The sequence below is a fragment of the Pogona vitticeps genome, chromosome 4, assembly GCF_051106095.1.
Source record: "Pogona vitticeps strain Pit_001003342236 chromosome 4, PviZW2.1, whole genome shotgun sequence".
Classification (NCBI taxonomy): domain Eukaryota; kingdom Metazoa; phylum Chordata; class Lepidosauria; order Squamata; family Agamidae; genus Pogona; species Pogona vitticeps.
The window spans coordinates 152,069,489-152,093,912 of record NC_135786.1 but is presented as its reverse complement, the minus strand read 5'-3'; the positions used below and the strand labels follow the sequence as shown (position 1 = coordinate 152,093,912).

Below are 24,424 nucleotides of genomic sequence, written 5' to 3'. Positions count from 1 at the left end.
AGGCCATAACAAGTCTTAAAAGTTTCGGAAGGCTCCAAATGGTTGTGGTGGTTATTCCTATCTATGCCTATGTCATTATTGCAGAAGAGGGCTGTGATTCCTGCCAGATTTAGTTTTGGTATGTTTCTCAGAATCTCGTTAGCCTTCGTGCCTTGACCAATTTCCTTATTGAGTTGCAAGACCTCCCCCCGCCCTCAGAAATTCATGCATCTTTTGGTACAAAAACATTTCCAAATATGAACATTTCAATGCATTTTCAAATCAATACATTTCTACACATCTTCCTCATTAGCTAAAGTGTGTACTTTCTTCTAAATATGTACAATTTTATTCATGCGCATTATCTTACATATAATTAGAAAAAGAAAGAACTGGGCATATATGGTTTCCTTCCAATTATGGGAAACTGGAAACTATATGTATGATGTTAAAAAACTCACTAAGAACTGAAATGCACAAATTCTATTTTTTTAAAAAAAAACACAAACTAGTCAGCATGAATTTCTTTTCCATTTTTAGTTGACAGGCCCTGTCAACATCCATTAGCCAGAGTCTTTCATTAAAAGAATAGCAAAGAGTGCTGCTTATATACTGCCCCATAATGGTTAAAGCACTTTCTGGGTAGTTTACAATTTAACTATGGAGGCTACAAATTGCCCCCATGGCAAGTTGGGTAACCAGTTTACTGATCTTGGAAGGAGGGAAGGTTGAGTGAACCTTGAACCAGCTACCTGGGATTGAACTCGGTTTGTGAGCAGAATTTTCACTGTGGTACTGTAGTTTGACTACTGCACCATGAAGCTCCTTAAAGAAGAAGGAACAGAAATTCCTCTCTTCCCTTCTGTAAAAAGCCAAGTACCTCCAGAAGGCAACTGGGCAGAACAGGCATAGAGAAAGGCTCTCTGCTAGCAGTTATAACACCTGTATGAGCTGAAAAGCTGTTGTAGGAGTACTGCAGCCACTGTGAGGCTTCAGAAGTTGTCAGGTTCATTGGCTGCCAGAACCAAGATGAAATGATTTAATTTGGGATAAATGGTTCATTTGCTCTCCAGTGTGAGGATTCTCATTCATTCTCTTTCCATAGCATCAGCTCAGAGTCAGTGGAGTGGCTGTCTGAGTAATTTAGTGGGCGAATAAGGACATCAGAGAAGCTGAATCGGCAGTTAAGTCTCATAGTCACTCATTTGCTGTGGTTCAGGGTGCAGCAGATTTCAAAAAGCTAAGATCTCCCAGCCCCAAAGATGCAGCCAAGTGTTAGAAAAGCATTTCATGTACATTATGACAGCAATCTATCCACAAATGCAGCAGGATATGTATGACCATTTTGACCATGTTTGAATTGAGAGGAAAGACCTGACCTCAAATTGAATTATCCGTTTAGTCGTATCCAACCCTTGGAAATTCCATAAGCCAGCTCTCTCCATGATTTCCAGTCTTGTACAGCTTCTTTCAAGACCTGACCTAACAGCCAACAAGTGCTTTACTAAACACTGCCTTGTGAGATGGATGATAGACTGTAGGAAGTTACCTTGTGCTGTCAGTCCATCTGGCTACAACAAAATTGGACCAGCTATCTATCTAGCTTATCTGAACAATGAACAGAGTGACTCTCAATGGGTTTCAGGTGTGAGTCCTTGCCAAACTCTATCAGGAAATACAAGAGCATGAACCAAGGAACCTCTACACATGCTGCATCACTGAGACAGAATCCGTCCCAGCATTGTTGGAGCAAATTTGAGCATAGCGTTCTTACAATTCACACTATAACCGAACATGCCACATCAGCTGTCCAGAAGGATAGACTGAGTTGTGGTTAGATACAGAGAAAACTGAGTTTGTACATTTGTCAATATAAGAAAGAATGTTATTACAAAATTTAGAGACCTGGTGAAGATCATTAGGAGGCAAGTAGCCACACTCTCTTCAGTATAAAGAAATATCATTTATCAAGGTAATAACAATAGTAGTATTTGGTTTCCAGTAAGTCAGGATGTAGGTCTGTTTTAAGAAAGATCCCATCTTAAAGACTCAAACTGAAAGATTCTGTCAGAAATAAAAAGCAACTGCCAATATATTGATTATGCAAATTTTTCTAACAGTATTGTCTGATGCAGTGAATGAATGTGTGCTAAAAGAGAGGTTCTCGCAGTCAGAAGGACTTCTGCTCAAAATTTCCTTAGTCATTTCTAAGAGAGATGGGCAACCATCATTCTGAAAGTTGTTGCAAGTGAATGGGAATTTGGGAAAGAATAATATTTCTGGGATTCATCTGTGCTTGTCATCTATTCCCAGATGTTGTTGGACTTCAGCTCATAAAAGTTCCACCATTCATGTCTCATGGTTATGAATTTTGGGAGATGTGGTGCAGCAACATCTGGAACTCAAGGTTGGGAACAACTGATTCAAAATTTGGGCTCTATCAGACAGTTCTGATGTATCTTTACTCATTTTTTGTAATCGCCATGTACTCCTCACCTTTCTTTATTCATATCAGAGTGTTACACAATTTAAAATTATGGACTTAAATAAAATATAGATGAAATTAAAACAAATTAAAATATTAATTAGACAAATTTTTACCAGAAGCGAGCTACTTCAATAGCATTCTCCCAGCCATTTGCTAGATCTTCTTTTGTACTCATAGTGGAGCATAAATTGCATGCACATAAGTGCTGCATTGATTGAATCTTTCTAAAGTCCCAGAAAATGTGTTCTGTATCCAAACAGCCCAATTTTGCTTAATTATACTTTCATCTTCCTATTTTGCTTTGAAGTCTATAAAGTGACTTCCAGATGGTCCGGCTAGAGGCTTGTCCTTGTGGGAGACACCCTTCAGCAGTCATCCATTCTGCAAGGTGTTTTGCTTTTGTTCTCCATAGGTTTAGCGTAACCCCTTCTGGTTTAATATTTAGAACTTGAGATGCAAGGTTACCGCTAAGCTGGGCATGCGTGTGTGTGCACATAATTCTCCTTCCTTCTCCACAGATCTCTTCCTCCTCCTTGCAGTGATTGCATTAGTTCACAACAGAACCCAGTGTGCAGGGGGGGTAGAGTCGCATGTGCATGCAGGGCAATGCCACACATGAGAAAGGAGCCCTGTCCACCAGGGCTGAAAATTAGAGGGTTCATTGTTGAAATGCATGGAGAAAACTTTTCCTTGATTTTAGCTATGATCTAGGGAGTTGGTGGATTGAGTGGATGCGTTTAGTTCTGTACTGCCTTATTCCACTCATTATTAGATAGCACCTCTCAATGCACTTCTGAAGGAGCAATGCCAACCAAATAACAGGCTTTTTTAATGGGGGTAGATTTTCAGGCAGGCTGTAATAATCTCAATGTTGTAACATATGAAAACATCAAAATCAAGTGTGCACAAGGCCCTTCCTCCAAGGGGCACAAAGTGCAGGATTCATTTACCATGCTGCTTTAATTCGTTTAACACGTGTTTCACTTTCTCCCATAGTACACTAATGTGCCCTGTCCTCTAGACCAGGAATCATTGGTCCAATGTTAATTACCTGCTTCATACATTTATTAGTTATTAAGCAGCCTGGTACATTTTTATTTATTCCCTCATTATTTCATTCTAAGTACCTCTCCCTTTGTTTCCAAGGGCAACATTAAGTAGAGGGGTACTGCAGCTATTAGTGACTCAAGCAGGAGGATGGAAGGTTGCATTGTTCCCTGCTTCCAATTCTGAAAGAAAACTGCTACAAGAATTACGAAAAAAACCCTGAAGTGACAGAATTTGCATGCTTGTGATGTTTACATTTTCAAAGCCCTTGGTTTAATTCTTCTGGACTCCCTTCTGCTTCAACTGTGACTTGTAATTCCCTGCAGGTCTAAAGTGGAGAATGGAGAATTTAGGTACGTAAATAGACTTAGGGTTTGAAGTCCCAGGCATTTCAGAGAATTTGCATAATTTGCAACTGCACAGCCTACCAAGTGTTGATTTCTTTAGAGCCAGAATTGTTTTAATTGCAGCCTCCCAATTCCATTTTTTTTAAAAATCGCTCCTTACTGAAATGGCAGAACAACTCACACAAAGTGAAAGATGAAGCTTATGGACACTTTCACTTCAATAAGGAGACTGCTCATGTGCCAGTCTTAGGGGGCCTGGCCCTACCACAATCCAGAGTGAGGCAGCTTCATCATCCTATTCTGGATGAAGGGCAATGAACTGTTAATCTTTCATAGCTGGTTGTCATATTTTTAGCACTAGGGGAAAGGAGAGTTGCTTTTAAGTCATTCCACATTAAATTTTCACCTGGCCTTGTTTAGTGTTCTCTTTACCTTGAGTGGATGGGGCCACTATTTGCTGCTCAGCCTCTAGGAGCAAAATAAATTCATCCAATTAGGGTCATAGAATAATCAACAAGAAGACATCTAGGTATTTAGAGTCAAGTGTCCACAGCCTGCAAACCAATGGCAGGTTGAATTTATCCTTCCATGTCTACTTGCCTGATTTTTTGTAACTTTCTAGTCAACCAAGTGGTTCAAGAAAAAAAAACTATCACTGGAGTTGTGTCCTGCGATGGCCAACTATTCCTTACAGTCAGTATTTCGTAACATGAACAATCCTAATGTACCCACAGAATAAAAGATCAGCTTTTCTTTGGTGGGAACAAACCTAAAAGTATCAGAGTAACTCATAGTGATTTGATAACTAAGTATTTCACATCTAGCACTTAGTCCTTGTCAGACTGGAGATTAAATTTATAATGACTTTTTATCACTGAAAGGATAGGGAGTCTATTACCATTATTTGCTTCATGGAAGTTGATGGATTCCAGAGGATTTTTTGGGGAGTTCCTAAATGATATGGCTGATCCCTCTGCAAAAGTCATTTTGTGGAAATCTGGAGATGGTTTGGACCATTGGACCACTGAATTGATCAGCTTGTGTCTTTTCTCTCTGAGCAGGGCCTTGGTATATACCTGAGCAAAACAGCATAAAGCAAGAGTAAGGACAGTAGGTACACAGCTAAAGGAAGACAGGCCAAATCCAGGAAAACAGAGATCAATGGTCAGAATCAAGTCTATTTTGTGGTAGTTATGGTGACCCTATATGGCTTGGGACTAGGCTACCTGAAGGGCTGTATCTCCCCATATAAGCTTTCTCGGCATTTGACAGAGGAAACCCTTGTCTAGGTCCCATTGCCAGTGCAGGCACAGTTAATGGAGGCACAAGAGAGGGCCTTCTCCATGGCAGCTCTCAGGTTATGGAATGCCCTTCCTCAAGAGATCAGGCTGACCCACTCCCTTTTGTCCTTCTGCCGACAGCTGAAGACCCATATTTTCAGGCAGGCTTTTAACAATCATAATTGAGTCCCTGAAAGTGATTTTCCACCACTGTTGCCTCCACTCAGGTTCGTCCTATGGAAGAACTACAGAAAATGTACACCAAGAAAAGTATTGCTTACTTTACAATTTTAAATGAAACTCCTTGTACCTGAGCCAGCTATTAGCTGAACCTCTTATTTTAGCTCATCAATCTACTCCCACATAGTTGCTCTGTCTCTGTGATGCAGCAGGATGTTCACTTTAGTAGCAAAACATGTTTATCTATGAGGGGAAAAAGATGTATTTTGTGTTGCAGAGTTTTGAGTTTTTGGTGAAATTCCTTTAGCTGTGCAGCAGAAGCACAGGGATTCACAAAGCAGAATAGCTTCAGGTTTTCCAGGTTTTACTCCTTTCTCTCATTAACTGGCACTTGCAGTCTCAATAACTCTGATGCATTAGTAGGAGAAAGAATAAAGAGGTTTCATTACTTACAGTTGTGAACAGATCAAGCAGCAAACTAACAAAACCACTGACTGTCTTCACCAAGAGACTTCAAAAGAATCTATAAAGGGGAAAAGCACTGAGCAGAAAGGCTCAGTGATTTCTGCTTTTAAATTCAGAGGCAGTGAAGGAATGACTGGTTAGTGCTGGACAGATTGACAGTCACCCCAGTCCAGAGAGGTCTCTTCCAGCCACGCTTTCTCCAGGTTGCATGTGAGATTGTAAAAACTCAAGCATTCTGTACAAACTGTACGTTTTATGTAAAATACAAGGATTTGTTTGTTTTTGCAACAAAGATGCTGAAATGGTAAAACATATTTAAGAAATCTCAAAGCCTTGCCGTACAAGACAAAAATTCGACATTGTTGAGTCTCACCTATAAGAACACAATAAATTGAGACTGCTGTCTTTAAAACAAACACGTGTTGTGTATTGCTTCCTTCCAGACTCATGGGCATTGGGTTTTAGCCTCACAGTGCATTTCTATCCATGCTTACTTGGAAGAAAATAACTGTGTGGTTAACTGGGCTGAAGGCTGGGGAGTTAGTCTCACAGAGACTCCAACTGGTGGGGAAAAAACCCAGTATATGAGAAAGAGCTGTAAGGTGGGTTGAGTGAATTCTAAACCAGTGGTTCTTAACCTTGGGTTACTCAGGTGTTTTGGACTGCAACTCCCAGAAGCCTTCACCACCAGCTGTGCTGGCTGGGATTTCTGGGAGTTGCAGTTCAAAAACACCTAAGTAACCCAAGGTTAAGAGCCACTGTTCTAAATGATGAAAATACCATTTCAGAACACTTCAGCTTTTCCTTTGAAAACTAAGGAGGTAGGGATTCTGAAAAGAGAAAGCTGAGAATGATGACATCCAATGGGTGTTTGTTGGTAGGATGTTTGGTGAAGTCAAATCACCATGGAATCATGCTGAAGAAAAAGGGGGGGGAGCCATATGTATGGCCAGAGAACAGCTGTTAGAATCAATGCCATCTGCTGGTCCTAGGCTAGTTCTCATAAACCACTTGGAGCAATTTGTACATAGTATCACTGGACAAAAGCTATAAGGATGGTAGATGGGTGGAAGAAAAATTCTGAATTTGTTCGTGGGGAAAGGCATGAGGAGAAGAGGATGGAAAATAATAGGACAGAGAAAGAGCAATGGATGGAGGGAACGACATGACAGTTCTGTGCACCATAACCACTGAGGCAGAAGTGCAGATAAGTTAATGAGCTAATTAATGGGTGCCATCCTAATAATGATGGAAATGCACACCATTCAAGGAAGGAAGTAGAAGTATGTTAAATCTTGCAGCTTTTACATTTTCATTCATTATTATCAGAGAGTCAGAAGACCCCAAAAGGCACTTTAGCTGCCCCTTCATATCTATTAATAGAGATGGAGGAGAGGAAATTAGGCTTATATATTCATATTACAACACAGCTAAGGAAAGGAAGAATTGGTTGTATTTCATATACTATACATGATAATGAACCTGGCCAGAACAGATTTGAGGACTCACAGAATTGTCTCTTTTCCTAGCACTAAACTATGGTTATCTCAGTTGGACCAGAAATACAGGTTCCAAGTTACATATAATTTTACTGGTCCAGTCAGGGAAACCAACTGCCAAATCTGTGGAGGGTACACAAGAAGCTGCCATACAGACAATTTGACAAAAGGTTGGAAAAGTTCCTTTTGGGGGCCGTAACTTCCAGAACCTCTCAGTTCTCAGAACCCAGGTCAGTTGAAGAATTTGAGATGTGGGGGGGGGGCAAGCTTCTTTTCCCAAGCCACGAGTCATTATTTGAGGTATTTCCATGTTGCCCTTCTGTTGCTGTTCTCCAGAACACGGTCAGCACATGCTCAGCATCACTGCTATCATCACCAAAGGCAGAAACAAAAGAAAATAATCTAATGTTCAACACTGGAGATTCCCCCTCCCCCGATATACAGTGTCTTAGAAACTGAATACTAAATAATCCACAGCCAAATTAAGTATTGAACCTTGTATTCTAATTATTCACCCCAAAGATGATTGTGTGGCAACATGATACTGGGAGAATATTTTCATTTCCTCCAGACATTAAAGCCAACTCTAGTTTGAATTTCTGTGTATCTCTATATTTCTTTTTTCTTTTAAAGTGTGACATATGTACAATTGAGGCTTGAGATGTTTATGAGCATGCTGTTGTTTTTGTTATGTAATGTTCAGTTCTTTATGACTTATGTTGATACCAACAGGGTTCTGAAGTAAGTGAGATGCTCAAGAAATCTTTTCCCATTGCCCCCCTCCTCTGAGTTCCCATGGCTGAATGGGAATTTGAACCCACGTTTCCTGAGTCTTAGTCCAGCAGTCTATTCACTACCCTACAATTCTTATTAATTGTACATTAATTGTATTAATGCATGCACGTGCATTAATTGAATAGGCTATACTTTTGCATACTTAACCCTGTCCTGGAAAAGAAAGTGTGCCTTCTCATAATGCTGGACTTCTTACCTAAAATCCATGAAAAATCCTTTTACACAATGAGTTAGATTTGATCTATACCTCTCATTACAATGACAGAAAGAGGACATGCAAAAGAGAACATTTTTTGCTGGACAGATTAGGGAGCATCATTGGACCAATTATGTCAATGGGTCATAGACTTTATATGCCTGATGTAAGGTCTTGCACCTGAAAAGAGTTTCCTAGTTCCTCTTTGATTTCCTTCATTAACTGGCTAATATGCAATAGCTGAAACCACCCAAGATCCATTTTAATTCTGTCTGTTGCATTTCTTCCCCTTACAGTACCTTTTAATTTCAAATAAAAACTTATATATTTTTTTGGAATTTGGTTCTCAAAACTAGGTCACAGTAACTTATAGAGGGCTTAGCTCTCAGAAAATCACTTTGCCTGTGAAAGATACAAATCTTAATGAAGAGAGCCAAAAATGTCTTGCTTCATACAATAGGTTTATTACTGATTTATCAGTCCATTATCCCCCTAATTTATAAATCTGGAAAATCTGATTAACTCATCTACTATCCTTGTGTCATCATCCACCAAACACTGCATTAAATCCACTAACAAATTATAAAGCTATTGAAACTCTTATAATTTGTTAGTCTGCTGGCTGGATAACTTGGTGAGTTAGGAGCTTGGGAGTTTGATTCCCACGGTGCCTCCTGCAAGTGGAGCCTGTGTGGCCTTGGGAAAGCTGCACAGTCCCAGAGCACCCCCAGAAGAAGGGAATGGTAAACTACTTCTGTGTACTCTCCATCTAGAAAATCCTGAAAAGGGTCACCATAGGTATGAATTGATTTGACAGCACACAATTATTATTATTTTTTAAACTCTGCAGAGACCAAGTCTATTTTTTGCTTTAAAAAGGAAATCAAAAAGGTTCCAAACTTTTGAATAACTTTTGATCTTTCATATATGTACATGGTAATTAGAAATGCCACACTATGGCTTATCTTTGTCCTGATCTCTCAGAATACATACTTGTATTTGAGAATATTTTCTAGTTGTTTCATAGCTGTTTTTCCATGTCTCATGTCTTCCATTTTTCACCTAGTTGCATTCATTTGGATTGACAGTTGAAACAAGGTATAGAAAACCTTTAGTTTTCTTAATTTCTGTTGAGATAATAACAATCTTGCTTATATGGATGCTGAATAATAGTGGAAGGGTATCTTCATAACCGAAGGCAATTATCTTCTGCTGCTAACTTATTGCTAAAGTTCTTTTTCCTGCCTCTGACTTGCCTCTCCCGTCTTCCTGTTTGTTTGCTTTACTTCTGTTGTTTGTTAGTCTCTCTCTCCTTCCCTGACCTCTGAGCATGAAGAAAGCACAGAGTGGTCTCTCCCACACATAGAGGTTCAATTTTTCATATTTTTCTTCTGACTGTAACTACAGACAGCAATTGTAAGTAAAGATACTTTCAGTTTTCACATAAAATGCTTCCAAAGTGATTTTTAACATATAAAGTGGTAGTCACTGTGAAAGGGGGTAGATTACTGTAGCTTTTCTCTCAGGTGTTCTCTGTGCAGTTGTTGTTTGTACCTGATACTCTGCTAACTATAAAAAGGATCAATTAAAAATTCCAATTATTTTATTGCCAACATTCTTTTGCAATCATTATTTTTGCTTTCTTAATGCCTAGTTGTTATCCAGGTTTTGCACTTTCTTTTTTCACTTTCCTTAAGAGCTGATTCACATTATTGTTGTTTCTGCCAGCAACATGCTGTCATCTGCATAGTTTAAATTATTGATTTTCTTCCTCCAGTTATTACTCCTTTTTCTGAATCCAATTAATCTTTCTGAGGCTGTATTTTTTTTTTAGTCATTAATAGGCATACATTGAAAGAAGACTAGGGGTGACTATGTTGTCACTTGAAACTTAAAGCCATTTAAGGCAGAATTCAGGATTCCAGGTTAACTTTGGGAGTGATACAGGTTTTTCACCTTCTTGCACTGAAATAGAAAACACAGGGTTTTCCTTTAGGTTTGATGGGGTTTGGGCAGTTTGTTGGGTGGTGGGACATGCTTTTATGGCTACTATCAGAAATAAGTTGCACTAAACTTCCAACGATCATATAAAACTCACCACCTCTGTTGAAGTCTGTAATGTACCATAAGCATATCTGCTGCTATATAAATAAATACATTAAGTTTTCATACTGTCCAGAAGGCACAAGTGCTCCACAATTGGAATGCTCTGTGACTGCCTCAGCAGCCCCTGGATTCTAAGCTGAATATTGTCCCAGTAAAACCAACAGAATGTACATGAATACAGTGGGATGCTGAATATCCCCAGTGCAACTGCACAAGACAGCTGTATATACAGTGACTAGTTGTTCATATGGAAAGGATTTCTCTCTCCTTTTCTTCTTATATTCAGCATCAGGAAGTGTTGGATTATGCAACCTGAGTAAATAATAAAAAATGAACATGTCTTCTGGATTTCTCTTGTATGATTTAGGGGACAGATAGTGGCCACTGGGACAATGCCACACCTCAAATTCTCTACTAGAGATGGGCACAAATCAGCAAAATGGCAGTTTGTTGTGGTTTGTGGTTCAATGAAGCCCACAGGCACTGAACCATAAGTAAGAACAAGCAACTCTACCAGAGCCCTTTGAACCGCAGGTTTGGCTGCCTGATCAACCAATCCAATAGTCCCTAGGTCTCTCCCAGGGTTACCTAGTGTTTCTGATTGAAAGGATCAGGTTGCTGGGGATGAGGGGGAAAAAATTGTAAAATGAACCAAACATTGCTTTAGTTGTATTTATTTATTTGTTTGTTTGTTTGTTTATTAGATTTCTATCCCACCCATCTAGACCAAGGGTCTACTCTGCACGGTTTACATATTTAAAAACAATAAAACCAAAAAGATATATTATAAGTCCAGGATGGTGAAATATAAGTAATTAAGATATGACAGTTAAGATATGGCAGGAGGGAAAGGCTGCCCAAGTAGCCAGGTTTTAAGTTTATTCCTGAAAGTTTTATTGGTTCATTTTGTTTTGGTTCCTTGCTTTTGTCGAACATGAGTCAACCCGAACCAACAAATCAGCAATTTTTGATTAACTTTCTGGTTCATTTTTTTGGTTTGTGCCTATCTCTAATCTCTACCCCTCCAAAGTTGCCTCCCTGAGCTTGAAGGAGAACAACCAGCCTCAGATCCACTCTTTGTTACTTGAGAACTTTTGTAGCTCTTCCATCCTTAGTATTGAAACTTTTTAACAATAGGAAAAAGACAAAGTGGGTGGACTGAAAGTTGTGCAGACTGATCATGAAAGCCTTGGAACAGCTGGATTCAAAGCCTTCCAGGTTTTAGAACATCTCCCCAGCACAACCTTTGTTTGCAGGAGGAAGGGAGGATAATGCTAGGTCATGGGTCTAGAAGGACACTGGATATATCAGAGGCTCTGATTTAGGATTGCTATGTTATTCATTTTTCAGTAGGTCACAGAATGAACCCTAGGCAATAGCAGCTAGAGAGATTTCTCGACCCCTTTTAATCACAAGATTTTGCCTGGCATGGTATTTTCAGGTACTGTACACCTGTGGACTAAGAACTTGCTTTTAAAAGAAAAAAAATAAAATGCTCAGGAAGCTGAATGTTTTGTCATTCACCAAAGAGCAGCCAAAATCCTGTTGCTTAGCATAGTACATTGCACGAGATTAGGCACATTGAACCAATGGGGATTTAGTGAGTCAACAATTCCATAGATGCCACTGATTCAAGTGGGACTACTTTATGTTAACTGTGGCTTGATTCAACATAGCAAGTAGCAGTTAAGCGTAGACCCACTTGAATCAAAGGAGTTACAGAGGAGTTAACTTACCCAATCCCCATTGATTCAGTAGGCCTACTGTAGTGTCATTCACCACACTAAGCAACAGGAATTTGATCCAGTGTATCTTCTCAGTGACTATGTGACTGTGTCCTATATATTCCCTTGGACTGCATTTCTCCATTTTAAATGTTAAAATACAGCACAGGCTGTTCATTTCAGCAGTGCCTCAAGATCTGTTCAGTGTTAACGTCGCCTTAGCGTAACCGTGGAAGAAATGGAAGCTGCCGCTAAGCCGCTTATTTATTTAGCTTCAATTAAAGTACGAGGGAGTGCTTTGCCAACTTTGCCATTTCCATCAATATGAATAATTAATTATTTTAAATGCCACTTTGATTTTTTGATGAAAAGCAACCGTTAAAAATTCATAAATAAGCATGCATAATGTCTAGTGCAATTACTTTAAATACAATCTCCCTGAATGTTGCCTAATGCATCCCTTATGTATTTCTGGTCAATAATTTTTAAGTAGATGGCTTTATAATTCCCCCTCCCCTTCCACTGGAAGATCATATTTCAATCTTGTCCCTATTCTGTGGTTGCAAATTAAAAGAAACAAATTGCCCAGCAGTCCCAGAGGATTGTCCACAAACATTTTGAATCACAGGAACCATGGCAGATGTCCTTTTTAAAATGCAGTGTTTGGAGTCTGTTGCTTTTAATCATTCCAAAGCAGTTGTTCAAAGCTCTGAGTGAATTTGTGCCCCCTCACTTCAGTTTGATTTGTTGAAATTAAGACGAAAGTGCAAGCACAAAGAAAAACATGAATGCTAATGATTTGTCATTGGCGTGTATTGCAATGTGTCTTACACAAAGGTTACACAGTCCCTAGCACTCTGAGATGATACTTAGTAAAGCTCAAATATCTACTGTACTTTTTAGGCAATGCTCGGTGTGAGGAAGTGGTGCCCCTCAAGATGTTGATGACAGAACTTGAGAGGTTAGTCTGAAAAAGTAGTTCCCACCTTTCTCTTGCTCACTCATTTCCTTCATCTTTGTTTTGCTATTTATATCTTAAAATAAATAATACATGGTGTGTGTCTAAAAAATAGTTAAACTTCCAAGGCACTTAAAATGGCTGTTAGTTATCACACATACTACATTTTAAAGAAGTAACTATTTAATTTCACATTTCAAAACTGCAAATAAAATCATCCGAACAATGCAACCTAGGGACGTCCTCTCCTATGTTATATTTCTTAGCCAAGATAGGTTGTTTCAAACCTAGAGCCTTTTTCCACACACAGTATAAGATCTCTCCAGGTCCCCCCCTCCCCTCCAAGTCTATACACACAAAACAACAGGCTGATAAGTGAACGTCACAAACAACCTATCAAAGTCTAAAACTGAACAAAGCCTGGCTCCCAGCACTGAAAATAAAGCCTGCAAAAGGTCAACGAACGCTACCCAGCCTCAAGGACCAGTGATCACGGCACACAAAATACTAGCTAATGACACCCATCAATCACAGTGACAGATCATCTCTCCCCCTTATCACAACAATACAGCCACAACAGAAAATACGCTGATCACCATAATCATCCAATCTCCTGAAAAGGACAAAAGCTGATCCTACAGCTATACTCAACACGCAAAAAAGCTGATCCTACAGCTATACTTAACACAAAACTGCAAAAGAGCACAGACAGAGTTCTAATTCCTGTCCTCTGAAGATGCCGGCCACAGAGACTGGTGAAATGTTAAGAAGAACAACCTTCAGAACACGGCCAAAGAGCCTGAGAAACCTACAACAACCATCAGATCCCAGCCATGAAAGTCTTTGAGAATACAATCCATCAAATGCTTCTGCTTTTCAAAAGACCCTGCAGCAAGAGAGGACACATGCAAAAGGAGTCTCCCCAATGTGAACGTTCTTGTTGAGAAAACTCTTCCCATCTTACAGATGAGGAGAAAAAAAAAGTTCATTCTTGGGTTCATTACTGGCTGAAAAAAAAGCCCTCTCTCTAGTACATTGCTGCCTCAGTACCCACAACAGACCATGAGGTAATAGCATGAGAGGCAACACAATTTCATATGATATTTCAAAGCCACGATTGAATGAAGCTGCACACCATGGCTACAAAAGTAATCAAGAGTTAAAGCTCCACTGCCAAAGAAGTTATATTTTTACCTTATAACACTACAGTTGTAATGTAATGTTATTGTATTTGTGGTACTGGAAAAGGAATTAATTACAGGTAACTTGTTTTCACTTCCTGGGCCTGGTTGTTGGACTCTAGCTCCTTCCAATTTCAGAGAGATTAGCCATTTCTCAGGGATTTAAATACCGGGAGGATGATAAGCTTCCCTAACCCTCATACAGAACAAGCCCAATAGGCATTGTAGAACTGCAAGGTGCCATAATTTTCTGTCCTTTGTGATCCATGAATTAGTCCTTGCTTTGTTTCCTGTTGCAAGTTGTCATTAGAGTCATTACTCCATAGAACTGTGTTCTGCAGTTTTTTTCCTGTGATGGCACTTGTAGAACCTGCACTGTGCATCCTCCTCCCTCCACTCATTTGTCAATATGTGTGAATGGTTTTACAGAGGGGCTTAAAGTTGTTATAATATCATTTAAGATACAATAACTTTGCTTTGTTTATTCTTGGACAGAAAAGTGCATGAGTGAGAGTAGGGCCCATCAGTATAACAGCTACAATCAGAAAGAGTAAGTTGTACATTCAGTTGAATGATAGCTAATAGACATTGTCTAATGTCTCACCCAAGGTAGATTTATCACCTCTTAGCTTGAAATAATTAACTGAAGCAAATGATCCATGATGATTGATCACATGATAACTGATGGTGGCAGCTTCCCATGTTCAGGTTAGTGAACAACAGTTGCAATTATCATTTGAATGGGTCTGAAGAGTCTTACACAAGCACTCAACCACAGAGACAAGTCGTTGGTAAAATGTCTACCTTTTCGCGTGAGTGAAAATGGACAACGATGGCTAAACAGCTGGCAAGACTAAAGCACATGTTTGAGAGATATGTTGAGACTAGCAGGCTATTTAGGTCCCTTCTAGAAACATTTAGTAGTCACAAACACATACTGAAGCCAAGAGCAAAAGGTTTTCCTGTGGTGAGAAGAACACACAATCTGTTATGCCTTATCTCCTTTAAGGCTTATTCACACATTCTGGCAGCCTCGTACAGTTTCTGCTGAGCTGCCAGTGCACACAAATGGCAACATCAAGGAAATTTGCCACCACTGTGAGCTACGGTGGTTCTGTCAAGATCTCTTGTAATGACCACATGGAAGCCATAGTGATTTCTGAACTAGCTCACAGGTAAGGCTAAATTGCTAGGACTGGCTTTCTGAATATATTGCTACTTACATTGCCCACCAAGTCCCCATTCCATTTAAGAGATTCCCCCACAAACGTTAACTTGACTTTCTTTAATCTTACTTATAATCCTTGTTACTATATGTTTAATCAACAATTGACATACAATGAACCACGGGGCTTCTAAAGAATATACAAGGTACTGTACTATTTTAGCCCACTGCTCTGGCAAGCTGGGCTAAACATTTTGATCATGGTGTCTGATCTTTCCAAGGGACTCTAGCTATTAAGAGTAATTGCTGACAAAATCCCTAAACCAGCAGTGTGGTGAATGGCTGTGTGATTAGTAACTACTACTAAAGATGGTCCTCAAAGACCTTCTGATTGCAGTTGTCACAACAAGAGAAAGCTTTAGCTAGTAGGAACCAATTTGACTACTCAACCAAAGGCTCAATTAGCCCCTTTCCTGATGTAAATTACTAACAGTATAATCTCATACTGCGCATTGCACAATGTGTTATTTCTAACACTGTACAAAGCAGGATAAACATGCATTCAGTTTTTGAATTTAACCAGTGGGAAGTAACATTTCTAGAGTACAACTTATATTTTCCAATTGCACCCAGATTTAAATTTCCAGCAATTCATGCATGGATTTGAGGTTGGTGCCTGTGATCATTGTGGGTGGTTGCTATATGGCAAGGTAAACTGATGTTTTAATCCTCTTTCTTGCAAACAAGGGATGATATAATTTTGAGATTTTAATTTTCAGTAGACCAGCAGAACATGTTTTATTTCTGTTATTCAGAGGTAAGTCACATACACCAGAAAGCAGCATGTTAATCAATACCTATCTGAAATGCAGGCAAATAAGCAGAAAGAAAACCTATTAGAATCTGATTAGCCCAATTAGACAGAACTTTCCAGGGATATTATGTCTCTAGAAGGATTGCTGTAATTACTTTCCAGGAGAAGATATGTCATTGCATGAAGGACAAATAGGTCATCAGATCTTGACCGTTTTGAAGTATTGTGGAAGGGCTTTTTGCAAGCAAAGCTTCTTGCTAAATCTTTTAGATTCATCATGGAACATTTACGTATCTTTGTCATTGGAACTCCCTGAAAGATGGGAAAATCTGCCCATTTTACTTTCTTCTGTACCAAAACAAAATAATAAACCCCACATTCTTTGCCTTCCAAGAAAGAAGAAATCTGTGGATTTTGGTCAATTCTTTGAAAACCTGAAAAAAAAAATCTCCCCATCTAGACCTGAAAGACTCTGTAGCTGCAGCCACTTATAATGTGGAAAGGACCATGCTGTAACTCCCATGTTGGAAGATGAATATTAAAGATGAGGGGTGGAAATCTTCATTCAGCAGTCATGTGGTGGAAAAGACAGAGGCTCAAAGACAGACACTTAAGGGTTAAACATTCAAAATGCTGGGCCTACATGGGTCAATCTGATAATCTGACTTTCTCCTAAATTTGTGAAATGTTTAATTCTAATTTCCACCCCAAACATAAAGAAGTTTGAGGATTTGAATAAGTTCTTACCAATGGTAACTGAAATGAAAATCCCACTTATCACTAATCACACGCATAGAGGAGATTTTTTTTTAAGTGGATATTTGCCTTCTTGCTACAATCGAACATTGACAGAATGGCCTGGTTTATAATGTTTTTGCATTATGTGAATGAGCATTTAGATTACAATTCCTTCTTCCACATTCTTAAGGGCAAAAACAACCATGACAGGCAATCCATCATTGAAAGAGGGAATTATTTATCTGCTTAAAGTGTCTGAGTACACAGCACAAGCTTTTCTCACCTCGTGTAATTAGCTTGCTTTGTTTTGTGATTGGGCTTGAGGACATTAGCATGGAATTCCTCTGAAGCCTCATGTCTCAACCATGACAGTCTGCCTGAATTACATCCTTCCAACACTAACAGACTTCCAACTCTAATTACAAACTATTTATAATATCTGTTTCTAACTTGAAAACAGTCTGAGGGGTAAATTACAAGTATTTTACACTTCTAAACAAAACAGAGTTGTGATATTGTCATGCTGAAACTTGAAAAATTCTTATGAGTTTAAGCTATGATGAATAGCAATCCAAGATCATAATAAATTATTCTTTAATCCTGGCTTGTTTAAACTAACCAATATGCCCTATGTTCAAGTATGACAAGGAACTCTGGCCTATTTAAAAGTGGAAACAGAAGTGAATGTTTCTGATCTCTTCACAGTCATGCTATGAGAAGAGGGACACACTATCATGAAGCTCCTACAAACTGATTCACATTAAGACAAAATTGTAGGATTACTCTCAAAACATTGCTAAATATAATTGGAGTTGATATAAGACATTTTGTTTCCTGACGCAAAGGATATAGTGCTGTATAATGATGGGCATGAATCAGAAAAATGGTGATTCATTTTGATTCATGATTTGTCAAGGTGGATGAACCATGAATTTATGAATTTCTGACAATTGACAAAAAGATTTATCAATTCATTTTTAACTTAAAAAGCCTCCCCAAATACCTAGAGACATAAAAAATTACAGTCTTCTGACTCTTCTCTACAATACCTCCAGGGTTGGTGAAGACTGGGTTTCAGACATCCACATTATACACCCACAAAGTGGGTTGCCCCAGGAAAGTGCCCTTTAGTGGCTGGCTTGGGGAAATCTAATTTTCACCAAACTGGGAGATATTGTAGAGAGAGTCATGAGACTCTGTAATTTTGGTGTCTCTAGGTGCCTGTGGGCAACTTTTGTGGGTGGGGCTCTTTGTTTGTGTATAACTCTGATATCCGAAACACAATCTTCACCAAACACAGAGGGGTTGTAGAGGAGAGTCAGAGGAAGCTTACCTGCAGTCTTGGTGTCCCCAGGTGCCTGGTGATGTTTTCTAGCCCAACAAATAGAAAAATCAAAAATTACTAAACAATCATTGATTTATATTTGTCGGGGGTATTGATTCATACAAATACAAATCAACGAATTAAGAAATTTTGAATGCATTTGGTGATTCATTTTTTTGTATTCTCAAAGGCTTTCTTTTTTTTATTTTGTGTCCATCTCTAGTGCTGCATTTTCCACACTTTCTTTTGCATATGTTTGTGTGGCCAAGTATGAGTGTTTCATCCTAATGCAAAGTAATTTCACTCTGAATGAGATCAAGATATGAGAAACAAAGTGGATGGCCCTGCCTTGCCCTGCCTGGCTCTGTAAAAATGAATGAGGGCTTATATATAACACTGTGATCTGTACTGGAGAGACCTCTGAGGCTTTGCACATTGTAAATTTTCTGAGCTACATTGAGAGTTTTTATTTTCATGATGTGCTTGCTCAGTGCAAACTTATCTACCTCAACTGCTGCGCAAATAGCTGTTTTTCTCCCTCATGTTATGAATACATTGCAGACTGAAGTGTGCACAATCTTCTAAAGGCTGAGTCTGAAGACTTTGAGTAAATCTATGTCCAGTCTGTGACATGAACAAGCTGTGCAGTCCCTACTCATGTTCAAAGCTTGCCTCCCTCATGCCCTGCTCACTGCAACTGCAGAGGCAAGCTGGGGTGGCTGGGTGACACAATTACAAGAGTTGGGGAAAGGTTTACAGTAAGGATGGATAACGCTTGAGCAACAAATTAATGAGATCATTTGGAGGAATACAGGCATTCCTCGAAGTAAGTGGTGATGTTATGTTATTGTGCAGCAGAGCAAATCAACATTTTACAAGGCAATTCTAAAACAGGGGCAAACCCCTCAAAAATTACACCTTTGAAATTGGGCCTAAGATCAGCACCAAATTTGACACAGATGGAGCAGACAGTGTCCTCTTGTTCTGTGCCGAATTTAGGGAGGTTCAGGCAAAGAATTTTTGAGTTATGATGTTCTAAATTAAAACTGCTTAATTTCTATACAGAAACAAGCATCATTCCCAGATGTAAAATAGATAAAATAAACTGAAAATATCACTCTTGCTGGTATTTTTAAGAAATTGGTTGGCCCCACCTGCTTTTGAATTTTTTTTACTGCAGTAAGAGTTCAAGGTTGACTTGACTGAGTACCCATTTTTCTGTTTTTCTGGCCGGCTTTTGTATCTGTACAGTTCTGCTCCAACACTACATTTCAAATGAGTTAATTTTTGTCTCTGTCACATAGTATGGATGATTTTGATCTCGCGAACTCCCAAATCTTCCTTTTTTGTTCTTTCTTTCAAAAGGCAATGGGACATCTTTTGAAAAACATGCACACAACATGTTCATAGAGCTTTTGGTCCAAAATAGCTTTTCTTCCCCAGCTTGCCTACCCCTAAGGAAAGGGTTTGGAAATTGGAGCATAGCTTTCCAGTCTGCCTTTGGCAAAGTGGGCATGACATTAGGTAAAGGGTGAGAGGTTAAAGGGTGTGTACCTTTCTTCATTCTGTGTGACGCACCTACTCACATCTTTGTTTCACCATTTAATTAAGTCCAAAACAATCCTTCAAAATATTTTGGCGCAGAAGGAGTATATCCACATCAAAGCAGTTCTTGCTTCTATCATCTTCCAGCAACCATAACACAAAAAGTGTGCTTATCTTCTGGTATCGTCTAGCATCAGGTAATTTTACAAGAAATAAGTTTCAGCTGGCATTTGTGTGTAGTGCATGTATCCTTAAGTATTTGTTTTTTAAAAGCCAGGATTTTTTTTTTAAAAAAACCCCTCCATTTTATGGATGTGGGATATTGTGCTTCAGTATCCATGATTCAAAGTGCCAGGAAATGACCTGATATTGCCCCAAAATATTGTACGCACTTTGCCAGGAAGGAAAGGGTGCCAAACTTTACATAGAAAAAGACAGTCTGAATATTGACAACACCAATAGCAGCAGTCAAGATGGTCTACAACAGCCATTCTCAATCTTTTCTTGGCCACTATCATAAACACAATATGAAAGAAATATTGGCGGAATCAGGATTGTTGTAAGTCGTATAACAAACCTTATAAGGCTGTGTGTGAAGAATTGTTTCCAGTCTATTGCCCCGTTCAAATGTGCTTGTGGCCCCACAGGGTCATATGGCCTCTGCTGAAAAAGGTCTACAGAATACCCTCCTGTGCTCACCACAATTCATGATTGTTGAGAAATAGCTCTGACAATTGCTTTGTTTTTGTTTTGAAAAATGATTAACTGTTATGAAAAGGAATCAGCTTCTAGGATCTTCCCTTGTTTGGTGTGACTTTATGAATGGAAGTGAGCCCAAAAGGGTATCCTATGAACCATCTTGACTCTTGCCATTGGTATTGTCAAAGTTCAGGCTGTCCTTTTCTATGTCAAGCTTGCAGGGTGGATAAAAATCAATGATTTTTTTTAAAAAAGCAAATGAATTTAAACCACAATTTAAATCACAACTTAAATTTTTAAAAATCACTTCTTAAATTTAATGTGTAAAAATATCTGATTTTTAAAATGTAAATTGTTACTTAAATCATGATTTAAATCAAATCCACCTTGAAAGTTTGACATCCTTCCTCCTGGCAACACAGGCATGATAATGTGCAGCATGATAATGTGATTCCTTAAATAAATGAATCTCCCCTCACCATGTATGATAAGAATTATCTCACAAGCTAAATTACTGCATTTCTGGATTAGAACCACTGCCAGTAACATGAACGCATGCACACACAGTAATGCAAATAATATAAGATTGCAAAATATGTGAAAACTATTGTTGAGTACAATGCTTTTAATATGTTTCTAAAATAATCTCTAAGGGCTTGCATTGGAATACAATATTTTGTGGTGAAACTATTTCATTTTAGTAGAATCTTTATGTCATCTTTCCAGCCATATGAAAAAGAGAAAAGAAAAATGATAACAACATTCCACCTAGGCCCATGAAATGCAAAAAAAGAGGAAAGTAAAATATTGCTGCATTCCTTCAACAGTGCAGATCTGTAGAGGGTGTATCTTCTGATTCTACTAGACAGGATTATAAATCATGTGCTGTAGAGATTAACTAAGTCTCTCCAGAAATTCTCTTCCCCGTTAGAGCATTTGCCAGCCTATGGATAAAATCCTGTAAGTAGCAAGAGTTACTAGGATATTTAACAAAAATGCATTAACGCATAGAATAAGGTGCATTTTTGATGCTATACAAAATTGACATTAATGCTGCAAAGACCATATCAGCCTATCATACACTTAAAATTCCATTACCACTCTATAGATTAATTGTTTGAACTTCAGATTTCGCTGAGACGGGCTTGAATAATGTAAATACCACATCCATTTATTCTAGCCTCTCCTGCCTGTCAAAATGAAGGAATCCGATAGCATTCTTAGCAAAATAAGGGAAAAGGAAAATCTTGTTTTCTATCCTTGCCCTTGGAAAATACTGTAGCAATGTTAAAAGATAACCTGAAAGTGGAAATAGTACTAGATAGCTTTACTTTGCATATGGTTCCCAAGGAGATAATAAAACACAGAAAAGAAATGATGCAGTGTTTCAGGTATGCTTAAGATATGCATTGAATCATAATTATATACCATCAAGTCAGTTGCAACTTACAGGAACCACTCCACCACACTCTGCAGCTTGGGGTACTACTCACTGGTCTATCCAGTTGCTGCACACTATACAATGTAATGAATAATTGCAACTCTGAGATTGCATTTATTTTCTTTAAATAAGTTTTTTAAAAAGGTCACCCATTGTCAGAAGATAGTATCTGGGATTTTTAAATTTTAACTAATAAATGGGTCCACCTTTGCCAGGATCAGAAAAATTTTAATCCCACCTCAGTGCTCTTCATTTTATTGACTCCCCCCCCCTTCCTTGTGCTTGGGTACACCTGGGCTAGATATCTTTTCATTCCTCCCCCAATCAACACTGTTTTCTTCTCCCCCTTTCACTTTCTCAGTAGTCTTTCTCTTTCTCTAGTTCTCTATACATTCCACCTTTACCAACTCAGCAGAAATGGGGAACTCCTTGATCTTTCCTATCCTTGCTTTCTTCTAATCTACTCTCTCTTTACCCCACCTCTTCTCTTCTCACTGAATCATCTCTGAACTCTTCTTTTCATCCTTACTTTGAACTAAGAGTTTCTTTCCTTCTCTCCCTTAGAGTTGCTATCTTCTAATTACCCAAATCCAGGAAACCACGTTTGGTTGTGTAAAAGTTCACACAAACACACACAACAAGCAGAGAAGAAGTAAGAAAGACATAACCAACCCTTCCAAGGCTTCAGATTGGCAAATGCCCATGAACAAAAAGCAGCAGCTCCCCTGTTTTCTTTGTTTTGTGACTCTACTGAGTTTTTGTTTCTTTGTTACTTTATTTTCTACAAGAAAAATCTGCAATAGAATCTTGGGACATATTCTCACACAACAAGAAGTATGGTGTACACCCTATCCACTCCTGTGAAGACAAGACAACTGAGGATTCTAAGTATACTTGTAGCTTTAGCAGAAACAACCAGACATGAACTGACATACACAAATACAATTTTGTCAGCACAGAATACAGTAAGGTTGGATGCAGATTTAATCATGCCTGTAGCAGATGCATGATATAGATGAGAATTATATTAGTTGTGACAAAGTGTATAAACCTTCACTTGTCCTTACACACAAAAGGGCAGAGGCCTGTGCTAAATTTTAATAAATTGATTTTGGATGTATCCTTGGATTTGGACAATGGTCACCTTTCGATTTGTCCCTTTAGGGCAGGTAACATGCTCAAAATTTTTATATCTCAGATGATGTATGTTCTTCATGCAATTCCTTTTCATATGTCTAGCAGATGCTTTCATAAAATCAGCATTGTGTTTGGGATGTTCATGTGGAGATCCACACCATCCTGAATGTCTTTGAAGAGGCTGGAAATTGCATTCAGTGAAAATGGATTTGGCTTTCCTGATCTCAGTTTCTATCAACAGGTCTATTTGTTATCTTGCACATCCTGGGTCATTTTGGGAACTTCTTATCTGGTACCCCTTTCCAAGAGGATGGCTGCAGAGCCTACATATGTTCCTTTGACAACCTCTACAGAAAGAAAACTGGTACATATTGCCACACCACTTTCACTCTGACTCACTTTCATATGCTAAATGAACACTGGAACAACTCAGACTTTAAAACTGGGAATAAGTCCTTCCTGTAGAGACAGATAGAATTTTTTGCCATTTTCTAGCTTGAGGGTTTTGCCAACATCATTTGAATGGCAGAATGTATTAACTTTGCTAAACATGCTCCAGCAGTATTCCAGCCTCAGAATTTCCTGCACTCTTGGAAATGCTTATTGAATCAGATTAGGAAAAAGAAATCCACATCACAGTAGGACCCCTGTATCTGCAGGCAACTGGTTCAAGCACCCCACGCAAAGGCTGAAACTGTGGATAATAATGAATCCTATACATTGCATGGTCTCTGGTCTTCTCTAGTGGCTAGTTCTGATAATTACACTATGGAAATACTTATTTCTGGGGTTCTCTTTTAATGTTTTTATTATTTTCAGACCATGGATAAATAAAACCTTGGATACCAATGCCACAGATACAGGAGTCCTACTGTACTTCTTTATAAATACAGTGGTGCCTCGCTTAACGATTGCCTCGTTTAGCGATGAATTCGCATAACAATGTGTTTTTTTAAGCAAATAATATGCACCGTATAACGATGTTTCCTATGGGCGATTTTCGCTTAGCGAAGTTTGGGACCATGCTTTGCATAACGAATGCGATTTTAGGTCCCCTGCTTCACTTAACGATGTTTCTTTTTTCAATTAAAAAAGTGTCTTAGAAGGGTCAAAAATGGTTCTAAATGCTTGGATTCATTGGAGGACCCCTTAAGTCATGTGCAAACCTGATTTGGCTTTGATCTGACTTTTCGTTAATTTTTTGTGAATTTCTTTTTGGCCCATAGGAACCAATGGACCTGTCAAAATCTGACAGCTCCATGCTTCCCTATGGGGGAGAAAACAATTCACCATAAATTAACGAAAGTTCAGATCAG

The 24,424-nt window shown here is 38.7% G+C and overlaps 1 long non-coding RNA gene across 1 annotated transcript in view; it reads right to left on the bottom strand.

Annotated features, from left to right (window-relative positions):
- The window catches only part of LOC144588998 (uncharacterized), a 30,467-nt gene extending 6,230 nt beyond the window's left edge, over positions 1–24,237 (bottom strand). The window contains exon 1 of the long non-coding RNA XR_013544815.1: positions 4,760–24,237. This is a non-coding gene — a long non-coding RNA (uncharacterized LOC144588998). The remainder of the gene's footprint in view (positions 1–4,759) is intronic.
- Between the last annotated feature and the right edge of the window lie 187 nt (positions 24,238–24,424).